General features: G+C 32.5%; 1 protein-coding gene across 1 annotated transcript in view; it reads left to right on the forward strand.

Moving 5' to 3' along the window:
• Nucleotides 1-22568, forward strand: part of LOC148279679 (netrin-3-like) — a gene marked incomplete at its 5' end in the record, with an annotated part of 194019 nt that overhangs the window by 62615 nt on the left and 108836 nt on the right. The window lies entirely within an intron of this gene.

Genomic DNA, 22568 nt, shown 5'->3' on the forward strand with positions numbered 1-22568 from the left:
CAATTCCATGTGGATTATCAGGTGAAAATAATAGTATGATATAAAGATGACACATTTTGAGTCGCAAACTTTTTATTGATGATTTTTTTTTGTCTTAAAAAGTACTTGGTTTTGCTCGCCTCTAGAGTACTAATAAAATGTCTCAATAGACGATAGTGTCATTTGTTTCCCCGGGAAGCTTTATATTTATTTCTATACTTTCCTCTTTCTTTGGACTGGATTTACGATAAACTCTCAACCATTTGTCGCCATCTTAAGCGGAACTCTTAACCGCCCGTTTCTTAACAGCATCTCCTCGATTTCTTAACCATTCATTCTCAAATCGGAAACAAAGTGAGAGATATATAACTCGACCGCAGATAAAGAAGCGGAGACAAGGAGAATTCAGCGGACAATAGTGTTGGAATGAGACAGGTAGAAAATAAATAGTCTATGGATTAGGAATTTGAAAATAGAACGTCTGATAGTCCGTCGATTTATTTTATTTATTTATTAAAGACCGTAGCCAATTTTTACACATTGTCTAACATAGTCAAAAAGCAATAAAAAATATAATACATACTTTGTTTATATATCTCACATACCTTTTAGGTATCTTATAGATTGTCCATAATTATCTATAATGTGTCCATGTAGTAGTTATTTTCTCACACTGAACGGTTTGGGTAGGTAGGAAGAAATCACCTTAAGGCAATATGCTGCCCTTATATGTACCAATATACGTATAATGAGTCAGAAACTAGCTCAAATATATCTTCTCTTCAAGACCGTCGAAATAAATCCGACCTTCTAGTCCTATTTAAATTTCTCAACTCACTCTTTGATGCGCCTTAACTACTGAGCTCAATAAAATTAAATCTCTCAACTAGAAACCTCAGACAAAACATACTCTTTCGTACCGATAACCATAGAAATAAATATGGTTTTCATTCCCCTATGCCCAGAATTCTTAGACCTGCCAACAAACATACCAGTCTTGATTTCTTTGATAACAAGTTGTCTTCTTTCAAACGATCACTGAATCAAATTCAATTATAAACACCTCTCTCCCGCTTCTACCACCACAAAGTCTACAATATAAGTATACCATTGTGTCTTTCTATTTTTCTTTCTAATAACTTTCTATGTATAAATATGTCCTTCAAAATGCCCATTGGGCGTATATACAAATATAAATAAATTAATTTGTATAAATAAATAATTAAATGAAAATATCTGTACCTTAGAGGATAACACATGGGAGCCCATTTTTTGCCGTTTTGAAGTTAAAAATGTAGAAATTATCGCAATGGGTTATTTTATATGTGAACTACTGGACCCGACAGACGTTGTCCTGCCCGAGCGTTGGCTTGCCTGCTATTTATTACCTTGGAAAAAGACATTTCATTGATAAGTTGGTACCTAGGTACTTGTTTGTGATTAAATTCCAAAACTAAAAATTATTGATATTCAAATAATTTGAGTAGGTAATGGGGTACTTGTTTATGGTTGAATTCCAAAACTTAAAATAAATATTTTTTCAAATATGGCATTCTTTTTGCAAACGTCAAACTCCAGTCTTCTCACCAACAGAGGGGTGTTCTTATATAGGAATACGATTTAAATTAATGTTTTGAATTGAATATTATTTTAGTATTACCAAATATCCAATAAAAATAAATAAATGGGTAGAAATTATGAGGAATTTAAGGAAAGAATCTGATGGAAATCAGCAAAAAACAAATGTTGTTAGTAAACATTCAAAAACAAACTTTTTTTATACACAAAAAAACAACAATTTTTTGCAAATGCATTCTCTTCGAATGCAACCCTGGTAGATCGATGAATAAAACATTTATGCTCCTAACTTCTTTTTTACATATTCGATTGAAGATTTTAATATCTACGAACTCGCTCAGCGCAAAGATCTATATTTCTTTGAAAACCGCACGTAAATCGGTTAAGCCGTTTAGGAGGAGAACGGTGACATCACACGTACAGATGAATTATATATATAAAGATAAAGCACCTTTCGTCGTCAAAATGTTTTAAAATTTTTATGAATGTAAGTACTTTCGTGAAGGTGTATAGCGGGATTTGCGTGGTTATTAGTGTCCTGACGAAGAAAGGGGTAGGTTTCGAAACCGGTAGACACATAAAAGTAAGTGGTTATTTACTAATATTTACCAAATAATTTTTAATTTTTTTTTTTGAATATTCAGATAAATGTAGGTAAGCTTTAAAGCTTAAGCCTACAAATTTTCTGACCATAAACTGGGTACAGCACAAAAGTGATATTACATTTTACAATGATGGTTCGTGAAATTGTGAAACTTCTCGTCGTTACAGAATTCGTTTTAATTTCCAACCATGGATTGGGAGCTTTCTAGCGCGTTAAGCTGGGTTATCTTCGTACTTAGTAACTGTTTATTTATTTAATTACTCTTCGGAGCTTATAAAATACATTTATTACCCTTTCCACAAACTGGAGATTAGTGAACACAGATTAAAGTTTCCTCGAAGACAGATTTTAGTCTGGTTGAATTGTCTTCGGACCACTTTGATATCTTTTTCCTTGCTTTGCAAGTTATACTTGTCTTACGCTTGAAAAGCTTTGTGGGGCGTTGTACAAAGCTTATCAAGGTGCTATTCAAGGAAAATAATGTTTTTTTTATTTGCAATAATTAAACTGAGCATAATATTATTTATTTTACTAAAAAAAATGACTTTATCAAGTACATTAGTCGAAAAATAACGAATAAAATATGAATTAATAAATTTTATGTGAAACTGCTTGACCATTGTTGGACCACATTCTAAGGGAAGTTACCCTTTTCATGGTTATTTTCCTCGGAAATTACACAAACCGAGAGTCCCCTTAACATTGTGGTCAGACCTAATGACCTATTTGAGAATATTCAAAACTTTTGACTCTGAAGTGGAATTAGCATATTTCCCCTTTGTAACCGAGTTATACTTAAAAGTCTATTGTTTATCTAGTAAAAGAGTGTATGTACAAATACTCGTAAACATTTTTATGTCTAAGTAAGGTTTTTCAAAACAATTCAATAGAATCACTCGCGTTATTATTTATACTATAGTTAAATGAAATATTTAAAAAATATTATAAAGAGAAAGAAAAAAAAAGTATCGTAACGGGAATATTTTAAGAATAGGACTTGAATCGAAAGTTTTATACGTAATTAAATATAGGAAGTTATTGGTACAAAGCTTTACTTATTCATAATTTTTCATGATTGTCATAAAAATAAACATGTTTACTTTTATTATAATATTTCGAATTTGTCCAAATGCTTTTAGTCAAAAGACTGGATTTCTCCCCCTAGGGAGTCATTAAGATTAATGAATTACAACAAGGGCAAGTGTGTAAAATGGCCACTTAAATCAGCCAATGACAGGTCGTAAGTCCGCTAAATACCTAGGCATACATATAATTCCTTTTCAAAAATTATTTCCCTCTCTGTTGCAACAAATTTCAAGGGTTCTAGATACTAATGTCATATTTACTCTAAGAAATAAATGTTGGTTTGTGGTCCCGTGGCTAGTATCGCAGACTAATCGGTCAGAGGTCTAAGGTTCGGACCTCACTCTACCGCAACTTGATTCCCGTTTTCTAATACTGAGATGTTTATAACTCGTTGAAAACGACACCGAAAAATTAAATGTATTGTATAAAAATATGAATGCAAATATTACCATTAAAAACATTGTTAAACGTGGAAATAATGCATTTTTATTCTTACGTCGGTATGAAATAAACCCGCTTTTGTAGCTTTCATTATTTTTTAATATGAAAATCATCCCCTATGTTCAGTAGTCTAGAATTTCATTTCCCTTTGAAATATCCGAGTGTTATTTAAAATAATAACATGGCTTACTTTTCCACCTCGGAATGTAAACTTTTACGGGAATATCGATAAGGGGCTCCGACTTTGTAAATCTTTTATAATTTATTGGTGTGGGGGAGGGGGGGGTTCCGCACAAGGCCTCCCGGGGGGACACCCTTCTTCATTTAGATAATGCACTTGTTCGCCTCACTAAGGAAAAGGGATTTGCGCCCGTGACAAGACCATTACACAACTACCACTGTGGTGCCCACATATCTATTCTTGTCTGGGATGATTTATATTCCTGGAAAACTATTTAATTTATTAGATGGAATAAACATTTGTGCAAGCTGGAGTGCATTTAAAAGCTAAATAAACGTTTAAATCTGCAATGTTTTGAGTATACCCAAATGTTTGTAGACATGCTGGATTCTCTTCAATTATTTATTACTTATACTAATTACATTTAATGATATGTAATAATTTTTATTTTTAGCATCCTTTAATAATATGCATGCGTCCACTTTTCATAGAGTTAGGGGTGCGTTATTATTTTTTGTAATATTTATCTTTGTTAGAATAAATTAAATAAAATAAATCAATTATTGTTTTGAAAGTTGCATTATTTGTTTAGACAAAGTATATTTTGTTAAAATAAAATTATATTAAATGGACGAGAAATTTATTTATTTATGCATTCAAAATTACACTCGTTTAAATATTAATGAACTTACCAAGGCGTTTTAGGTTGTGCCCGTGTCAAACCATAATACTTAACAATAAAAATAAATAGGAAAATAAATTAGATTAAATTATAATGACATGTGATGCAATATAATATCAATCCAGAAAAACAAGGTATAAGTAAAAAATAATAAAATTCCAAAGAATACAATGTAAAAAAGATAATTAGATATAAATATAAAAATTATACAAATTAAGATTCAAACATAATCAAATATACAAAATAAAAGTATTATTGAAATCAACAAAATAATAATAAAATACAGTAGTATTGAAGAAAAAAAAAAAGTATTAAAATCAATAAAAAAATATTATTTATATAAAAACCTAATTGAAATTATAATTGAGATATGGTTTCTAGAAACTCAATTTATGCTATAGTAAGAAATGAGAGTAATAAATAATATGCCAAATAACAGTGAGTACTTAATTAAATAATACAAAAATACATAATGAAAAAACATACAAATATCAAGATATATAAAAAGAAAATAAAAGTAAAATTACGGAAGGAATGAAGATTTGTCAATTTTTGCTTATTGCTAATCTCGAATGTAAAAAAAAATTCACAACCTATTCCATTAAAAATACTTTTAAAAAGCACGTTCTCTGAACCAAAATAAAACCAATAATACATATCCACTAATTAAAACAAATGACTTAAATACAGAAATGATCGATTCACCTAAATAAGTAAAAGTAATCACAAAAAACCAATTATCATTGTATTTTACATATTACATTTAAAAAAAAACATTATTAACAATAAATAAATATTTAACTTTCAAAGCCACGATGATACTTCCACATTTCCATACAAACGAAACAAATTTGACTTCTTTACAAATTTTCAGAATAATATTTGTAAAATCTCCATACTAAAGCTTTCGTCACTATCTGTGTAAAGTTTAACAGAAAAACAAAATCAGGAAATTTCTTTGAAGCATTCCCGCGTCGGGATTTGCGGGAATATATTTCTGGATGTCTGGAATCTGAATCTATGTACAATGAGATACACAAAATACGGCGGCGCGGCGGTGCTCAATGTCCTTGTTTACACTGAATCGGACATTTTATTTTGTATTTATCTTCGGTTTACTTTAAGAAGCCACCAAGCTACAAATGTTATTATTTTTATTTAGTTTTCAATATTTATAAATGTTATTATATTAAAATTAACGCCTTCTTCTCTTTTTTATCATCAGTAGAACATTGTGTTTTATATTTTTTTATTAATCAATAAAACATACTATTTAAATAAAAAGAAAAATTCGCTATACCACGAGTCTTGCTTGTTCGCAAGTCTCTATTTTTTTACAGGAACAGTTGTACATGCTAATTATACAAATTACCATAAATATTACATCATAATTTAAAATTAACAAACATGTAAATAATAGCTTAGCATAGCCGCCCTGTAATATGGGGGCCATTAAAATTATTTACAATAGATACGCTGTTGGGGTAAATAAATTCCCGGGTGAATGGTGAATGTGACACAGTGTGTAAAGTGGCCACTTAAACCAGCCAATGACAGGTCATAAGCCCTGTAAATGCCTAGACTTCCATATTCTCTTATTTACAGTATTCTCCATCCCTATTGTAATTTGTTAAACTTGATGACTCCCGAGGGGGTGAAATCCAGTCTTTTGTCTAACATTTTGACAAACTCAAGTATTGTAATAAATCAATAAAATAAAAATAAAATGCTGTGTGCATAAAGGGAGTGGCGTGTTTCAATAATGTGTTTTATATAATATGTAATATTTTATTGATAAAAAATATAAATTACAAGAAAATATACAGTGTTTTCAATGAGTAAAAAAGAATTATGAATATTAATTTTTGTTAGCGACTTCTTGCAGTAAACCGACATAATACCTACAAACATAATTTCTCCCTACTCTTTGTACGAGTATCGGCTTTCCTCAAACACCCGGGTGGTCTTTATTTGTACAAATAAGGTGATAAAATTCTGCATATCACACTTATGAATCACTAATTTCTTTGAAAAATTATCCATTCAAACTTTTGTCTTTTGTCTTTTGTTGGTTCAAAACCTGTTTGTTAATAATTCAAATTGCATGTGATAAAGGTGTTTTGATATTTTTCCTTGTTCACAAATCAATAATTTTCTGTCAAAAGTAAATATTCAATACACATTTACATAATAAGAAGTTCAGTGTTTTTTATTCATTTTTATTTGTCAACGGAGTATTACTAAGTCAAAAAAAAATTGAAGTATTTTAGGTACCTACCTATCGTATTATCAGCGCTATGATTTTTTTAAGTTTTGTGATTTTGAAACTGTGACATCTCAAGTTCTCCAGCAGGTTGACCTGATTGGTGGATTCGCTTCCCGGTAGCCGGAAATGTATCACAACTAGTATTAATTGAAAAAAAATTGTACTGCCAGCGACACGATATTCCAATTTCCTTATTGTAACTAGCTAACTAACTAACCATCACGCCATTTCCCCGGAGGGGTAGGCAGATAGGATAGAACGCCACACCACTCTGTCCTGGCACACTTCCTTTGCTTCCTTCACATTCATACATCTTCTCATGCACGAACGTCGATTATTCCGACTTTTCACATGACCACTTTCAAGAATTTGTTGTACTTGATCATGGCATGTCTTTCTCGGCCTTTCTCGACTTCTACAACCAGACACATTCGCATCATAAATCTTTTTAGCCGTTCTTTCATCATTCATTCGCTCCACATGACCGAACCATCGCAAAAGACCTTTCTTAATTTTGTCCTTATTGTATAAATCTATAAATATTTTATCCGTTAAAGCCTTATTATGGTCCAAGCTGGTTTCTCAGCATGCGTCTCTATCTGAATGTAGAAATAAATCTGAGCGTGTATATAATACTCGGTTCACTAGTGTAGATGGACTAGTTCTCCCTAAATTTAATAATAAATACGAGAAAAGAACACTCGAGTACAACATACCAAAAATGTATAATATGCTCCCATTAAATATAAAAAATCAAATAAACTTATCTGGCTCAAGAGAAGGACGTCTGCTGAGAATCTGGCTTATAAAACGTGTTTTTTATTTAAATTTATTTCATCATTTATTCATCCCTAGGGAGTTGTTCATATTTGAATTTATTTCAACAGAGAGGGAAAACATTTTCGAGAAGGGAATATGGAAGTCTAGGCATTTACAGGGCTTATGACCTACCATTGGCTGGTTTAAGTGGCCACTTTACACACTGTGTAACATTCACCATTCTGCCCATGTTTGAACATCCACATTTCCTCAACTCTTCCATCTGTTGACTTTTGTGAAGTAAAAGAGCTGAAACCTTTATCACGTAGATGAGATTCATCCGGCTGAACCAAATCACCTACTAGGCAACGCCTGAAAACAATTTTCCAATTTTTATACTTCTTCTTTTACCAGGTAGTAATTCAACAATGTTTGATTTTGTCCAAATGCTTGCAGACTGGCTGGATTTCATCCCTAGGGAGTTGTTCACATTTAAATTTATTTCAACAGAGAGGGAAAACATTTTTGAGAAGGGAATATAGCATTAGGTCGTGTGGGTATCAATCGACAAGATGCGGCTCGGTCGCTGAATTACCAGAATCATCAGTGACAAATGCCTACAGAGCTGCACAAGACCGTTCCAGACGGATGACTGTCCACAGACGAGCCATGCCTGGAGTCGGGCGTGATCACCATTTTCAGGCATAAGCCGCGGAATAAGAGAGAGTTTAATTCAAATTATTTTAATCGTTTTACACACATGGCAGTCTGAACATCACCTACTGACAAGATTAAAATAAATATAATATGTACTAGCTTTGAGTTATATCGGATATTCGAATGACTTAACCTTTTGAGATGGATGGAGAATGAAGATGAATCAACGTCTACAAGACGTGTAGTTGGAACTATACGGATGTGAATATTTAACACAGGACCGTAGCCAGGGGTACGCCAGGGCAGGCAAAGTTTGCCCCAGCCTTTAGTCTCTAGCCAGAATATGATCTTTAGCAAAATATTATTGTCAAATATTATTATTCAACACATTTGTAGTAATGAGGCATGAAAATAATTTAAAATTTATACCGTCCTGGGAAAGTCGACACGAAATTGTGATTGGATAGGTAGTTCTCAACACTTCAATATTTTATGTTCCTTGACTGGCACTTCAAACGTAAGACTCACCTTACCTTCATGTAATAGATAATTAATACATGCTGCATTCAGTGTACCAATACAGTGCATCATCGGGTGCGGATAGTATGATTATGACAATTTTTTAAATATTTTTTTATTCTTTATTCGGGTAACTAACAGCTACAATAATCATAGATAAAAAAAAACAAATAACAAATAAGCCAATTACAGGTTTTCGCAAATAGCACCACATATCATATATATTCTCAAACATAAATCAAATAATTATCTAAATCCAAAAAAAAATACGCTACAAAATTATTTCGAAAGCAAACGCCGCACGTCGTTATGATTATTCGCAAATAAAAACAAAGAAGACAAATAAAATCTTCTTATTTATCCCAAGAATTACATTTTTGGTCATTTTTTGTCGTTTTCAAATGTTCACTATTCTTAGTTTACTGTTTTGGATTGGTATGCAACAACGGTATTATAACATAAATCATGCTAATAAATAAAACGTTACCTTATGGCATATAAAATATTAATACAATTGGAATTTTTTTGCCGATCCTGACATTTTTTGAGCCTGACCTGATCACAAAGTCTGGCTACGACCCTGATTGAACTTATGCAATATTAACGCTTGGCTCCTTCAAAATGCATTCTCACACATTTCATGATGCAGATACTCATGTGGGTACAAATAATTGTGTAGGATTATTACTCGTATATTCAAGAAGAGTCGCACTTCCGTCATCTGTAGCATGATTAATCTCCTCTGTCATTTTACCTGGAATTGGTATGTGTTATAAATTAATAAACTGTCGTATTAACTTGATACTAAGTATATAAATGTTCAGATGAGTTTAAAAATTATATTATCAACTAATAAATTTCTATTGCAACGAGATAGAGACCATTTAAGATCGTGGAATATGGATTTTTAGGCTTTTACATGGTTTATGACCTGTCGTTCGCTGGTTTAAGCAGTCGCGTGCACAGAGAACAGGCAGTAGATAAAAAGTACGTTTTTAAAACAATACGTTATTGACTAATTTTACACAAAATAATGAAGGAGAATACATTATTGACTAGTTTTATACAAAATAAAGAAGGAGAGTACATTATTGACTAATTTTATAAAAAAATAATGAAAGAAAATTCATTATTGACTAGTTTTATACATAATAATGAAAGAGAATACATTATCGAATAATTTTATACAAAATAATGAAGGAGAATATATTATTGACTAATTTGTTGTAATGTGTTCTCTTGCTTTCTTCATTTAGAAAAAAAAAACGGAAAAACTATTAAAAATATTTAAATAATTAACTTTGTGGTCCAACATTTTACTAAATGTTATTAAATATTTGTAAATAACCAAGTACTGACTGGCGGGAAAACGAATACCCACGCGAATGCGGGGCGAGAAATAGCGGGGGGTGAAGCCCTAGGGCTTCTACGATATTATTTAGCGGAGTAGACTGTATTTAATTTAAATGAAAATAAGTGAGTATCCTCGATATGCGGTATGCAGAGTCAATCGGTCACAACTCCAACAAATAAGATGGATTTGAAAGGGATGCTACTAACCTTCTCTTCGTTCTTGATGGAATTGCTGTGGTCCGACTGGTCACTTGCGAGCGGCACTAACACGAGGGCAGGCCCCCGATCTGGAGCTAGACACTGGTGGTTGGTGGATACACATAATTCGCAACCACCGACTTTTCTACATTCAATAATTAAACAACCTTTCAATATTGCAATATAAAAACAATTAGTAATACAGGGTGTTATTTAAACCCTGTCACACCCGAAACCAGGATGATCAGTATGGACAAGAAGACATAGCATATTTAAAGAAATATTTAGAACGAAGAAAATTTAAAAAAAAAAAACAAATGGTTGCTAACTTCTGCAGGGGAGCACGCCAATTATTCCTACTCTTGACATGTCCATCTTAAAGTATTGTTATTTTTTTACTTTAATTGTTTTGCTTTTTTTTTACAATATACACAAGAGGTAAAACTGAGTATTCAAAAACAAAGGAAAGTTACATAGTGTACTTGACTTGATGGTGCCATGTCTTTCTCGGTCTTCCTCGTTTTCTGCATCCATCAACATTCGCATCGTAGACCTTTTTAGCCGTTCCTTCACTGTCCATTTGCTCTACAAACCGTCCAAACCGACGCAGCACTCCTTTCTTGATTCTGTCGATAATGCACACTCAACATTTGTGCATCTATCATGCATCGTTTTACCACACATTCGCCTGAGGGATCTCAGGTTAGGGATTTCGACAGCATTTAACCTACTTTCATCATCATTTTTCCAATTCCATACTTCGCTCTCTTACATTAGAGTTGGCACTAGAACTCCTTTTGACTTCCTTTTGAACTTCCTTTTGAGCTAGGGTTGTAATCAAATAAAATAATATGTTCAACGTAAAAGCAAACACAACATCTTGTTGAGCAGAATTTTTAAATTACGTATAACCTTTACCATTTTGTTATACTTTTGGTGGTCATTTTTTAATTTGGAAACACTTACAAAAAACAAAACGTCAAAACTACCCTTAAAAATATAACATAAGCATCAAAGACTTTTTATTTCCTTTAATGCCACTTGGTACACCTTTACTGTTACGGTTTATGCACGTTTTATAAGAAAGGTATAAGGCATGGATTATTTTACCGACTAAACAAAGTTTTTGCTACAAATACTAAAAAAGAGGGAAAATCCTGAAACAATGGCCTGCAATTGACGTCGAGTAATAAATTACCATTCTTTCTCAGCTTTTATAAAGTTTTTAAAGGATTCTTAGGATATTAATTTATTTGGAGGGGCAGAAAATTACTGCTAAGCCACGTTGGAATTTATTTAGATCCAATCCTGTTTTTTTTACATTCATTTAACGTAATTACGCAAAAAGCAGCCAGCAATAGAAAAGAGAAACGGAGATAATGGCACCTTTATAAAACGAGTGAATAATCAAATCTACACAACAGTTGTAATGTTTTTGATATTAACAAATGATAAACAGCATCCCTGAAAATAGGCTTGAAAATGAATGCGTCAAAAACTAAAGTAATGAATGATGCAAACCAATCATGTAACATCTTAGTAAATGGAGAAATAATTGAAAAGATTGATAGTTATATATACCTAGGACATGAAATAAAGCTCGGGAAAGATAATCAAGAGATAAAAATAGAAAGAAGGCGAGGTTTAGCATGGACCGCCTTTGGTAAGCTATCATATATCCTAAAATCTCCGAAGTATTTATATTACTTAAAAAAGAAACTTTTTGATGCTTGTGTTCTCCCTGTACTGACATATGGCTGTGAAACTTTTATATTCACGAAAAAAAAATTACACAAAGTATCAGTGACACAGAGAGCCATGGAAAGAAGAATGCTGGGTATTTCATTGAGAGACAGAAAAACCAATACATGAATTAGAGCGAGAACAAAGATCACTGATGTGGTCCATAGGGCTGCCAACCAGAAATGGAGCTGGGCTGGTCATATAGCCAGAATCACAGACTCTCGATGGACCAAAAAAGTCCTGGAATGGTGACCCAGAACGGGTAGAAGAAGTGTCGGCAGGCCTCAGACAAGGTGGTCTGATGACATAAGACGAGTTGCAGGAAGTGGTTGGATGCGGTTGGCTCAGGATAGGGAAATATGGAGACTAAAGGGGGAGGCCTATGTTCAACATTGGACAAGAGACGGCTGATGATGATGATGATGAAACAATTTATATACCAGGGTTGTGTAAAAAATAAGGTTCTCAATTTTTTTTCAGGTTTAAGGCATTTTTTATTTGAACTGAAAAATACATCATTGGAAAGCTTAATTGCTTAAATATTTTTCAACATAATCACCAGATTTTTCAACGCATTTTTGTTGACGACTAATCCACTTTTGGAATCCAGTTTCAAAGAAGTCCGCCGCCAGTCCGTGGAGAAATTTGGTGACCGCTTCCTGCACTCTTTCATCAGTTCAAATAAAAAATGCCTTAAATCTGAAAAAAAAATATGAGAACCTTATTTTTTACACAACCCTCGTATATGTATTTTTTTAATATAACAAACAAGAATCTATTATGTATTTGACCAGTTTTAATGATTTTTAAGTACCGTCAGATTTTTCTAGTGCTGTGGCTGTTATTTGCAAATTAAGAAATGCCGTTTTTGTGATCGACACTTTTTTCAGAAGGTGATTATTACAGTTTTTTCGTATGAAAGCGGTCTGGCTGTTTTTAACAGAACATAGAAATGACCTTACTGCACCCAAAAACACCAATATTTTTTTTTTCAAAATTGTGGAGTGGTTGCTTTCTGCATAACTACGTTCAATTAATACCGATCGTTTTTATGATATATTATAAGAAGTACTTATCGCTATAAAATTCAATGTTTAAAAATGATAAGAATGGTTGAAAAAACATGAACAATTATTATCATCGTATCAAATTTTTTATTCAACGCGTGTTTAATTAAATTTTTAAAATTAATTTTAATTTGTTGCAATAGAGACGAAAAACATTTTTGAGTAGGGAATAAGGAAGTAAGTCTAGGCATTTACAGGTCACTGCCTGGTTAAAGTGGCCACTTTACACACCTTTGACATTCACCATTCTGCCTACGTTTAAACATCCCCGTTTCCCTAACTTTTCCATCTGTTGACTTTTGTGATGTCAAAGATCTGAGACCTTTTTTATGTGGGTGAGATTCATCCGGATAAACCATTTCACCTACTGGGCGACGCTTGAGAAGCCCTGTAAATGCCTAGACTTTTCCCTACTTAAAACTGTTTTCCCTCTCTGTTGAAACAAATTTCAATCTAAATAACCCCCAAGGGAGGAAATCCAGCCTGTCTACAAACATTGGGACGTACTCAAAACATTTTTGGGAAAATAAATATTTATTCACTATTACCTTTCTTTATCCAATGGTGAATAGGTGTAAAAACCCATTTTTAAATAAAAATTTCTTGAATTGAACCCGCAACCTCTTCCATGGTAGGCAAACGCGTTGATCATTAGACCACGAGGCGGACAAAATTGCTGCAAAGATTCGGGCATAATATTTTTTTAAATAATAAAATATACACTTATAACAGGTATCCTTATATTTTTTAGTGCAAATTCAGAATTTTTGCACCCGTTTCTCGTTCTGTGGTACTTAAAATATTTCAAATGAATTTCTGATTATTGAGTGCTCTCACCTATAAAATTGTCACCAAGATTACCCTTCCCCGGCAAAGAAGGTTCTGGGTTCGCCCCCCCCCTCCCACATATCGACACAACGACCCAAATAAATGCTCCGAATAACCTCCAGAAGGGTCGCGAATTCTACAAATAATTTGGTACAGACGACGAGTCTTAAGAGGGATTTTTATTTATTTATTGTGGATAACTTATATAGCGCCATTTTCGTAATAAAATACCTCAAGGGCGCTTTACATGTTGATTCTACTGTTAAGTTAATTTAATTGAAGCTTTAAATTTGTAATTTGATTAAAATAATTTATTTTGTTGTCACGTGCTACGGATTTATTCAAATGATTTAGAGAACAAGTGGGTTTTAAGTTTTTTCCGAAACATCACTTCACTTTCACAGCCTCGCACCTCTGCTGGGAGAGCATTCCATGCCATAGGGCCTGCGACCGCAAATGCGCGCTCACCAAATTTAGTGCGCTGTTTGCGTAGAGGTACAATAACCCTTCCTCTCGCCGTAGACGTAGCTGATCTAAGCGTGAGACGCCTGTCAGCTAGTTCATCTGGAATGCATAGTTCCCTTAGATATTCCGGAGCCGAGTTGTGCAGTGACTTATACATAAGCCAACAGAGTTTGTATTCGACCCTCTGTGGAAAACGTAGCCAGTGTAGTTCCCGAAGTAGTGGAGTGATATGACTGAACTTAGAGATTCCGAAAATAAGTCTCGCTGCGGCATTCAATACAGATTGTGGGCGAGTCATTTTGTTCATTGGTAGACCTGCATAGATACCATTACAATAATCGACTCTAGACACTACAAACGCATTTATTAATTGACGGGCGGCATCAACCGGCAAACTTTTGCGTATGCATTTAATTTGTCTCAGCTGGTAGAAGCATGAACTTATCGTTCTACTAATTTGAGCGTCAAGAGATAGGTCAGAATTGAGTAAAACTCCCAGTAGTTTAACGGTGGGTAAAACGGCACTCCCTACATTGGGTAGAGCCGTATCCTGGATCAAATTCTGTCGTCTGGCTGAAGCCACCCACAGTTGTTCAGTTTTTGATGGGTTTAATGTTAGTCTGTTTTCAGCCATCCAGTTTCCTATTTTCTTGATGCATCCATCAATTAAATTGACAAGCACACTTCTCTCGCCTGGTTTGCAATAAAAATAAATCTGCGTATCATCTGCATAGCAGTGCGACCACAATCCACATTCTTTGATAATGTTCTCTATATCTTTAGTGTAAAGGAGATAGAGAAGTGGTCCGAGTACTGACCCTTGAGGCACTCCTGTAGACACCCGAAAGTTGGTTGAGCTTTTACCCTGGAACACGACTGCATATTCTCTTTTATTAAGATATGAACTGAACCACATATGTGCCTGATCACGAATACCATAAGTTTTCTCCAGACGTTCAAGCAAAATATTATGGTCTACAGTATCAAATGCAGCACTCATGTCCAGAAGAGCCATCAACACCAGATTACCAGAGTCCACCGACGTTATAATGTCAGACAGTACTCTTATCACTCCCGTCTCCGTGGAATGAAAACGTCGGTATGCCGATTGCCTTACCGAAAATAAAGAATTCCGCTCGATATAGTTAACGAGCCTGTGAGAAACTATTTTTTCTAGTATTTTTGATACGATGGGAAGATTTGAAATAGGGCGAAAACTGGAAAGATCTTCCACATCTAGTTGGGAATTTTTTAAAAGTGGAGTTACATTTGCTTTTTTTATGGCTCTCGGAACAATGCTGCGCTCCATGGATGTATTAAATAAATCTGTTAAAAATGGAGCTAATACGTTAATGCATTTTTTCAAAAGCCATGTTGGCATCGGATCTAATATACATTGTTTGTTGGGTAATGCCGCAACAATTTTTTTAACCTCATTTATAGACGTTGGTTCAAATTTACTGAATTTTTGAAGGGATGTCTGCAAATAACCTGACTTGAGAAATTCAAAAGCTAAAATAGGTACTAATATTTAAATCTTGCAAAATTGGAAAAATACAAAAGATGGGATAATATTTAAGAAGCTAAAAAAGCTAAGAAGCTGTTCCAGGTCATGTTAAAACAGAAAAAACTTTATATACAATTAGTAAAAATAATTTGTTTATCAAATTCACATTTGAAGCACTAACTTTGTTGGTATTCGTTGTATTTTTTTATTTTTTTTAATTGAAAATGTTTTACAAACAGAAAATATAAAAAAAGTAATGCATATAAGGCGAAAAGTACAAATGAAAAAAAAAACGAAACGAAAAACTTCACCAAAAAAAGACAACCTCTTAGCATGTCATAACAAAATAAATGGTTTTAATCAAATTACAAATTTAAAAGCTTCAATTAAATCTATTTATTTACTGAATCACTTTTTTAAGCGCCCTTGAGGTGTTATATTACCAAAATGGCGCCATATGAGTTATCCATAATATTAATCTCTTGTATTTGGTGTGAGGGATTACATGTCAACTGAACCACAGTTGAAATGTTATTAAATAATTAAAGGTTATGTAATACAATATTTATAAACACGTATATTGTGCATATAACATGGTGATAAGACCTATAAGTGAAATATTAAAAAAAATAAACAATTTATTATAATAATAAGAATACATTCTTATGTAGTTTTCTTTCATTTTTATAAAACTAAAACTACATACGTATTTTTATTTCTATAATTAAAATGAAGTCCCACCAAAAAATGTCAGTAGAAAAATTCAATCTATAATATAATAAAAATAAAACACTTTTTTAACCGCCTTTTTATCGCCGACCGGTTTCAGAGCTACAACGTGCTCCTTTATTTAGGTAAATTATAAAATAGAATTATATTCATTATTCTGAAAAAAAATATTTCGGAAAAATATTATTGAAATAAGTTGCCAAACCAGAAAAAAGATAAAATGAAATATTCTGAAAAATTACTGAGCGCATTTTAATTACAAAATAAGCTTTCAGAAGCTCACAAAACGTTATGAAATGCGTTAAACATAGAACAAAAAAACAGAAATTTTGCTTTGTTTTATTACTTTTACTAAACTCTCCCCTTAGCCAGGAGTCAACTGTTTTCGGTAGACTGAAATAAAACGAAACATGCCTCTAGGACAAATAGCTTTTGTCTTCTGGTTGTTGGTTTTGAAGTCCTATACCAGTAAAAGCAATTTGATTACGGCCCAAATAAACTTACAAATCTTTTTTTAACCAGCGAATGTTTTATTTTTGTACACACTTATTACCAAAGGCTTCACTGCTTTTCCAATTTTCTCGGAATCAAATAATAAACCGGTATGAAAAATAGGATTAACCTACTCGTATGTCTTTTGTCAAAGTTATGAATATGAAAAAAGTTCTTGACAATGGAAATTCTGTTTCCTAGGATTTACATTTTTTACGCACTCCCAACTATTACAAGAAAGTCCAAGTATAGTAGTATACTTTAAAATATTTGTTCCCAGTAATAAGTTACTGCAGGATAACAGAAAAAAAATAGAGTTTGAATAAGAAAATTTAGTGTTTTTTTTTAAAAGACTATTGAACGAAACCATTTTTTTTTTATGTAACGTTTTTTAAGCGCCACGATTTTTTAGAGCTTTGTATTTTTAAAATTACTCCGCGTGTGCCGTCTCCCTTCTTCTCGGGGAGCTCTGCTGATTGTTAAGTTGACTTACCGCAAATCGGAAATCTTTCACAACTCCCTCATCATTGGTCGATTCAGAAGAACTAGTGATGTCATTCAAAGTAGTCCGTTTTCATTAAAATCAGTTTTATTATTTTTTTCAAGAAACTTCGTCGTACAATAAAATGGCCTAATTTTTACCGCGCGTAAGAATATATTTTTTATGTTTCCCGTAGGTCTGAACTTCCCCATTGTAGTGTGTGAGTGAAAGTAGTACAGGATCAATAATAAAAATTAGTTTTATAATTTAAATAATATAGGTATACATAAATTAAATGTAAACATAAATACGTAGTGTTTAAAACTGTCTGAACATTTTGTTAATTATCTCTGTATAGTAAGTCTTTTTTGTATATTTTTTATATTTTACATGTGAGATGTAAAATATAAAAAATATACATTTTTAAGTGTCTTCGGCACGGGTAACCCCAGCGAGGTTACATTATTTTTATTATTTATCATTGTTTAAAATGTTTTTTTTTAGACACAAATAAATAAATATACGCACAACAGATGTTTTTAAAGTTTATTTTCGGTTTATTTATATAAGAGATGAAGCTGATATCCGGTAACTATCCGGTATCCGGCCTTTTTAATATCCAGCCGGATACTGGCTAGTAGCTCAATACTCAGCAGATACCAAAAAATTATTGATTTGCGAAAATTTCATGAAATCAACGCCACTGAATTTATTTATTGATATCAATAATGTTTGGCAATAAGGAAATCCTCCACATTATTTGAAAAATTTACCCTTTTGCATTAAAATTTTATTTTTCCAGATTTCATTTTACGCTATAGAAAAGGAATATAATACTCAAATAAAAAATGTTAATCAAAAATGACTTTTTATATTCAAAATATATTTGCGTGAAAAATATAAAGAGCAGGAGATGAAACTGTTATAATTATTTCAAAAATAAACTTTTAATCCGTGAATTGATATGCAACTCATTGATCGGTAAGTGATCGTAAAAAACACAATGAAAATATTTAAACCCGTTTTTATTTATGTCCATTAAAAGTTTTGTTTTTACCCACGAGAAAAATTCGACATCCGTCAGCAGTATATCCGGCTATCCGGCTTGGGGGCTCGTCGAATATCCGACTAAACCACTACCTGTTTCTTCACGAATTGATATTGTTGGTTTATAGTTGGCGGTCTCCGTGATGTAATGGATAAGTCATTTCACTCACGCACGGGAGGTTCCGGGATAGATTTCCGGAGAGGACACATTTTTTTTGTTTGATTTTTCGCAAGCCTGAGTATTTTGTGATGTAAATCACTTCTGTAATTGAGCCTCCTGGCCTGTTGTAGCGCAAAAACAAAATAAATAATGCATTATGTTTTTTTAAAAATTATTTTATACAATATTTGCTTCTATTTTATTTTTTTGTGCATTCTATTTATAAATGCTTTTATTCATTTACATTTTATCACTTTATTTTGTGTTAAATTATAATTAATAATTGAAAATGTTTTTATTCTCAGCTTTACTTAAAATTATTATTGATGTGAATATTTTTTAAAATTAATTATGATTTAATTCGCTGTTTTTCTTTAAATTTACATTTATACTTATTATTCACTTAAAATACGTTCTCTTGTTGCATTTATCTATGCGTGTTTGTCTATCTGAATCAAGTTTATTATATCGAAGGTGAGGTGATCAGACTTACGCTTCAGACTTCAGATGCGTCCATGGATAATGCTTTATTACAGTTTAGAGCCGCTTTTAAAACCGAAATTTCGAAACATCGATTTAGAGTTTTTTCTTCATTTAAATCAATCAATTTTACGTACAGAAAAGGGAAATAATTTCTGCACTCTTTTTTGTGATTTTACCAACCTAAAAATCTACCCTGCGGCATACAGTTGGGTAAATAAAAACAGACCGCCAACTGATAGTACTCGGCCAAACGTACATTTAAACATGAGTTCGGAGCCTTTACATTTAGTCCATAGAAATAGATATAGTTGACAGCGCCTCCGGGCGGATTTGGCCATTTGCGGTCGCTAAAACTTCATTATGAAGTTGGTCGCAATCCAAAACAATGCAACTGCACACTGGGCTGCCAAATGCGTGTTTTGGCGTTTTTTTTATCGACCAGTATATTCAACCTTTAAGCAAAGAGATATTTGCAAAAGAACAACAAATGAACAGAATCATTAAATACATTTAACCGGTTTTAATGGGGTAGATGCGATTGACTACTGCTAGCAACATGAATAATTAGGTTTCAATCATTTTGACTTTTATATGTTATTAGCGGACCCGACAGACGTTGTCCTGCCCGAACGTTGGCTTGCTTGCTATTAGATTGGAAAAATACTTTTCATTGATAAGTAGGTTCTTGTTTATGGTTGAAATCTGAAACATAAAATAATTAATTTTCAAATAAATAATTAACTATAAAAAACTAAATAAATATAACTTTAAAAAACAAACTTTTTTTAAACAAAAAAAAAACAACACCCTTCATTTTTTTAATATAAGCATTCTCGTCGAATGCAGCCCTAGTGGGTCTAAAAAAAAAGGATTTATTCTCCTAACTTTTTTTTACATATAAGATTGAAATTTTTAATATCTGCGAACACGCGCAGCGCAAATATCTACATTTTGCTGAAATCCGCACGTAAATCGAAATTCGCTGAAATTCGCTGAAAACCGCACGTAAATCGGTTAAGCCGTTTTATGAGGATTTTAGTGACATCACACGTACAGAAGAATTATATATGTACAGATTACTGATATCGATGAATATGTTTGATAAGGTCAAATAGGTTTTATGGGAAAAATTTATGTTTTTATTTAAAAATTCAAGCACAAAAATATATGCATCTTAGCTTGCTTATTGTTTAAAAAAATGCCTTCGTTTTTTTATTTTTTTTTAATTTTCGTGAGATCGAAAAAAAATTACGATGAATTCCTGAAATAAACATTTCAGGACTCCGCATTTCAGTATCTATTGTATCGTTTTACTTTCACAGGCCGGAAGTGTTGTCTGTACCTATTCGATCTAACTTGTAGGAGACACAGGAAATTGCTTTATACACAGTTTTAAACAAACTTACAAGTTGGTAGTTTGTAGAATACCTATAGGTATCATTTCATCGTAATCGTAGAACAACGACGGAAGTGCGAAAAAGGCGACATTGACTTTCTTTTATATTTGATATTGGAGAGGTTTATAAAGGCTTTATATTCCAGGTTTGAAAAAATTAAATACATATAACTAACCAAAGTATCAAATGGTATACTTTTTGACTTATCGAGTTATAAAAAAAATTAAAAAGTTCTAATGTAAACGTTTAATTAAATTCCAATGCAAAGAAAAATCTCTCACTTTTTCGACCAATAATATTTTCTGTTTGATTTACGAGTATGTAATATATTCTACTACTACTACCATCACTCCATTTCTCGGTAAGGGAAGGCAGAGAGAATAGACCGCCACACACGCCTGACATACATTTCTAGCTTCTTTCACATTCAGTGTGTGCGTGTCGGTTGCGTCTGCTTTTGAAATAACGATTTTGGTTTATCTGATCACGCCACATCTTTTTCGGTCGTCCTCGTCCTACGCTAGCATTCATTCTCGCCATGCATGTATGTTTTACCATTATTTTGCTATCCATTCGTTCTACATGATCAAACCATCTCAGTGACTCTTTCTTTGTTGTGCTTTGTTGGTGATTTTGCATGAACTCTTATCAACAAATTTGGTTCTTACCAAAATTGAACTTTTTAAAAATAAAATAAAAAATCTAGTCCACTTGCTTTTTGAACATGCCTCGTATTTTAAACATGTGCATTTGATGTTTCATTTTAAAATCTCACCAGTGAAAAATGATGATTGAATATTTGTATTGCTTGTGGCAATCTGTAGATGTAGGGAGTGTTCAAGACATCCAATTTGTTAGCGCATTAATAGGTGGGCAAGTACTTAGTCCACCCTTCAAATAAAATATAGCCACTCATGTTAAGATCTAAAGATATTCCCCTGAATAACTTATTGACTTCCGGGTCCCGGTTTTCAATTTTTCAATATTTTTTTATGCCTACGTTATTGTTAAGTAAGCTTTATTTCTTCATCATCATCATCATATTTTTTTCCACACCTGTTGGTGCATAAGACTCTGCATTAGTACATCAAACAACCACATAGTTACAGGGAGGTAAAATGACAAGTCTTACGTTTTCGGTGCGAGTCCGGGTATTAAGGAGTATTCTACTGAAAAAACACAATTTTAAATTAAATAAATGTCTTGTGTCAAACAAGTCGGCTATCAATGACGAGGCCTTTTACAAGGTAGGTAAATACGCTGATCATACACCATGAGGCAGACAAGTTTATTTCATTTTTCTGAAACTTATTTTTTAAACAAACATATTTTTGTACGGAGACATTTTTGAAATCTTATAAGATTTTATTTGAAAATAATTTAACTAATCGTTGCGAATTATTACATTAATTCAACAAAGCATTTTTCTTATTGAAGTCATATCCTACTATTAATAACAATAATTTGTAAGCTTTGTCTGAGTCTTTGGTGAAGTTTGGTTTGGTAGTTTATTGTATCATTTCACTCCATGGTTTACTAAGTAGTATTTTTTAAACATAGACTTTTGTTTAAAAAAAGATTCGGTAACGATTTAGCTATGCTAATAAACTTATTCAATTCTTATCTTCATTGGCTCTGCACTATTCAGCCTTTTTTCTGGAATGTTTTTTTTTACTATAAAAAACGTAATCGTACACCGTTCATTTTAATGAATCAAAAAATAATGTGCCAAATCTAATGATATTTTCTCAATACTCATTTTGTTTTATGTGGGTTTTATTTAAAGTCATGGACACGAACATAGAACATGACGGCGATTGGTTTATTCATTGAACTTTTATTTATACTTTATTAAAAAATCACAAA

Source organism: Micrasema longulum, unplaced genomic scaffold, assembly GCF_059751315.1.
Source record: "Micrasema longulum isolate JH-2025_06_02 unplaced genomic scaffold, ASM5975131v1 h1tg000681l, whole genome shotgun sequence".
In the NCBI taxonomy this organism is placed as follows: Eukaryota; Metazoa; Arthropoda; class Insecta; order Trichoptera; family Brachycentridae; genus Micrasema; species Micrasema longulum.